Genomic DNA, 4614 nt, shown 5'->3' on the forward strand with positions numbered 1-4614 from the left:
TGTTAGGCAGAAGCTTCGTAAAGCACATATCCAATGTTCCTTGATTTAATGTCGGTTTAATGCTATTAAAGTGGTTCTGTTTTCCTCTGGTATTGACTACTGTTCGTTTTTAGCAATTTTTGATGTTGGTTGCGGATCGCCCGAGCTATCTTCCGAAGAAATATGGAAACGTGCAGAAGCAGGAGGCGCCAAACGCTGAGAAGCAAAGACACTGTTGGCTGCCCATACGAAGAAGACGAACAAGATTAAACATATTATGTGAAAGAGACATTGAACAAAAGTTGCAGTTGGCTTTTCCATCACCTAAATCGGCGAAGAAACCCCAAATTTCTCTATTTTTCCGCGATCGTGAATTGCTAGACATCGCATAACAGCGAACAGATGCAGAGCCGCTTATCGTTTAAAAGAAAGTAGGATTTTACCTGAAATGATACCAATGGCTCAGCGTGACACTTTACTCTTTGAATTTGAAGGATTAGCATTCTCGACAAAACAAAATTGACAGGAAAATTAATGCCAAGGTAATTAAGGTAGGTATATAGACTTTATGGACGTGGTAAACATATTCATTCGATTTACGACAGAGATTTTAAGAAAAAAGGCACTCCGTCTTCAGGCCACAAGTGGCCCATCGGGACCATCCAACAGCCGTGTCATCCTCAGTTGAGGATGCGGATAGGAGGGGCGTGTGGTCAGCACGCCGCTCTCTCGGTCTTTATGATGGTTTTCTTTGACCGGAGCCGCTAATATTCGGTCGAGTAGGTCCTCAATTGGCATCACGAGACTGAGTGCACCCCGAAAAACGGCAACAGCGCATGGCAGCCTGGATGGTCACCCATCCAAGTACCGGCTATGCCCGACAGCGCTTAACTTCGGTGATCTCACAGGAACCGGTGTATCCACTGCGGCAAGGCCGTTGCCCACAGAGATTTTAAGAGGAGCATAACATTATGGTGCGTATCACTGGTAACCCTGGAGTTTATTGTCAGAGAGCACAATGAACAATTTATCACTTGGAAGATAAGAAGTTTGCTGGCAGCGTCACGTGGAAATGACGAGTAAGGTCAAAAGTTTTTCCTTATTTATATGAGATAGGCTTCTCTGTTTATCTTTTCCTTATCCCCTTCAAACATAATCTATTGAAATTAGATCAGATTCTGCAAGTGCATAAATTACTGGGTGTCCAATTCCATAGTTGTACCATTTATTGGTAATATTATTGAATAGTACGAAGCATTAATGAGTCAGAGACGCTTAGTCAACGAAATCGATGCTGATTAAGAAACGGAGCATTTTTGTCAGGTTTCAGTGCTTCACGAACGAGCTATTCCATTTGAGCACTTTATATTGAAAGTGTGAATGAGTGAAGTAGTTCACAGGAATGAAATTGTTCGAACCATCGCTATTTTCTACCAATGATTATCAGTGGCAAGTGAAATTTTCAATTAATCGTGGTTTCTGAATATGAACTGAGAAGTACTGAAATTACTGTTAAGAAGTTATCAGTGCAGGTAACGACAGCTGCACAGTTGGCGATGTATATTAACAATCAAACAGAAATTCTTGGCACCAAGTCTCGTAGGTGAATCCCCGCTGTTCCATCTCGCTCCCGCTTGAGGGCTCCGAAGTGTGGCGTGTAACATGGCGGAGTGTAACGTAACTAAGTCGGTGCATGAGAAACTGCGTGCTGTAACAGCGTTTATAGCTGCAGAAAACGTGCCTCCAATTGAAACGCACGGAAGAATGAGAGTTGTGTATGGTGATGGCCGTATCGAGATCAGTAATATGCGATGCTGGGTTGTTCGTGCTTGTGATGAACGAAACGATGGTGTCAACCTAGACGTGTATGACATCCGACTTCCAGCTGTTTCCAGAACAGAAAAGAACAGATTTGAGGACTTCCATTTGTTAGCGTGCAAGCAGAGGTGAGGTTGCTCCTCCGTCTACAAAGTCAGACACTCTGCAGTGATCGTATCAACAAACTGGTCTCTCGGTGAGAGGAATGTGTTTGTCGCTAGGGTGACTACGTTGAGAAATACATATGCAGACACGAAGAATAATACGAGGGTCGTCCACGAAGTAAGTTCCGTTCCTACTTCTATCCCAAGCATGCGCGGGAGTTAACCTGACTCAAGGAGAAGACATGTGCGCCATTTTCAGATCGCTGCTGCCGACGTGTGCTTTGTAGTGCTTCTTTATAATGTCAGCCGTAATTGAAAATGCAGCCGCGTGTGAAATCATATCTGTAATTCGTTTTCTAAATGCAAAGAAAGTTAAACCAAAGAAAATTCATCGGAAAATCTGCGAGGTTTACGGACCAAATGCTGTCAGTGACTACAATGGTTAGAAGATGGGTCAGACTGTTCGATAAAGGACGTGATCTAGTGCTCGATGAAGAACAAAGTGGACGCCCGTCTCTGGTTACTGATGAACTGGTTCACACAATTGAAGAGAAGATTAAGCACAGCCGTAAGTTTACACTTAGTGCCCTTGCTACGGAAGTTCCGCAAATCTCACGATTGCTAATTCATGAAATTGTTACTGAAAAACTGAAATTTCGAAAACTTTCCTCACGTTGGGTACCCAAAATTCATACTGAACAAAACAAAAAACAACGGATGGGCAGTGCACTTCAGTTTTTCACTCTACAATGAAGAAGGTGATGGTTTTCTTCCTCGGATAGACACGGGGGATGAAACTTGGGTATCGTACGACACCCCTGAAACAAAACGGCAATCAATGGAATGCAGGCACACTTCATCTCAAACGAAGGTTAAGCCTAAGCAAATCTTGACACCTCGAAAAGTCATGTGCACCGTTTTTTTGGGGCAGAAAGGACATTTTGCTGATTGATTTCTTACCATGAGGCCAAACAATTAATGCACATGGTTACTGCGAGACCATTAAGAAATTGCGCCGCGTAATACAGAACAAGCACCGATGTTTACTGTCAAGATTTGTTGTTTTTTTCCCACGAATGCCCGTCCTCACACGGCGAATTTGACCAAACAACTCTTACGGGAATTTCACTCGGACGCGTTTGGTCATCTTCCGTACAGCCCGGACCTCTCTCCTAGCGACTTTCATCTCTTCTTACACTTAAAATCTGTCCTTTGTGGTCAACACTCCAACGATGATGACGAGCTGAAATAATATGTTACCACATGGTTGAATACACAGCCGGCAACCTTCTATGGAGTAGGCATACAAAACCTTGTGCCACGCTGTGACAAGTGCCTATAAAATTTCTAGAGCTATGTACAAAAGTAGTTTAACAGTTGTAGATTTTTCTAAAATAATTATTTTTTATGCATCTGTACACGTTTGTTTTATATAACCGAACGAAGCTTACTTTGTGGACATACCTCGTAATTTAGAAAGTTAATAAAGTTTATTTTATACACAAAGTTTTAAGAGTGTTCACATAAAAAAATCAGCGGCACTACAATTTCAGCATGCCCTCGGAATAAACCTGTCTACGCAGACAGTGGAGACGAGCCGTCCGGCTGGTGTGTCATCGGCTCCAGCAGTTCGCTCCCGGGCTTTTCCAGGTAGCGGCGCTTTCGCGGGAACACCTCTCTGCCCATGGAGCCCATCCGCCACGAGCTGTGACGCAAGGCTATTGATTCAGACGAAAACTATTTGCCACTATATTTGGCAACTGGATCCATTGTAGCGCTCAGAAGTCACGTTTCACGAGAATTCATTTCGTAGAAAAGCCATTCAGTACACTAGGTACATTGCAGAAATGTGATTGTCCCGCTGACAAACTGGGCAGTGGAAACCTTAGTGACGAAGTGTTTCAGACGCAGGACGTGTGATCCATTCAAATTCACGTCCAGTCCTCTTTTGAATTTCGAATATATATCTCCGAACCAGCATAATGCTCCGCTTCTTGCAGATGTATAGGACATCCAGTTTGGTAGAGCAGTTGCTCGAACTATCGGCCGTAAGATTTTCGAAAACATTTGGTTTCCAAGTCTATTTTACCCGTCGTTGTAACGACGGAGCAACTCTTCCTTGCATCTGGACGTTATCACCCTTCGAGTTCCAAAAATTTGAAAGAATATATAGTTTTAAATTTTTTCGGAAAATTAAACCTCGCTATCATAGAAAGCAACTAACACAAGAAAAACTGGCGAAAGGTGAACAATCAGTTATTTAATGGAGGTGGTTTCACTTTGGAACAACTGGGGACATACAATTTTCAGCCACTCCTCATTTCATGTTACACAGTTTGAAATCAGTATTAAAAAAATGTTCAAATGTGTGTGAAATCTTATGGGACTTAACTGCTAAGGTCATCAGTCACTAAGCTTACACACTACGTAACCTAAATTATCCTCAGGACAAACACACACACCCATGTCCGAGGGAGGACTCGAACCTCCGCCGGGACCAGCCGCACACAGCAGTATCACATTTTTCCTAGTCACAATCCGACATCTCGAAACTTCCGCGAAGACAAGATGCCTACAACAAATTATAACCCTAAATAACAAGCATAAATGGACCTAAAAAGTATTAAATTTATGTCAAAAGTACTTACAGCGCCAGTGGTTCCATTTCGAAACTTCCCGTAAAAGCAGTAGTACAAACTCGAATTTACATTAC

The 4614-nt window shown here is 42.7% G+C and overlaps 1 pseudogene; it reads right to left on the bottom strand.

Moving 5' to 3' along the window:
• Positions 1 to 803: 803 nt before the first annotated feature.
• On the bottom strand, positions 804 to 921 carry LOC126482426 (5S ribosomal RNA; annotated as a pseudogene).
• Between the last annotated feature and the right edge of the window lie 3693 nt (positions 922 to 4614).

Source organism: Schistocerca serialis, chromosome 5, assembly GCF_023864345.2.
Source record: "Schistocerca serialis cubense isolate TAMUIC-IGC-003099 chromosome 5, iqSchSeri2.2, whole genome shotgun sequence".
In the NCBI taxonomy this organism is placed as follows: domain Eukaryota; kingdom Metazoa; phylum Arthropoda; class Insecta; order Orthoptera; family Acrididae; genus Schistocerca; species Schistocerca serialis.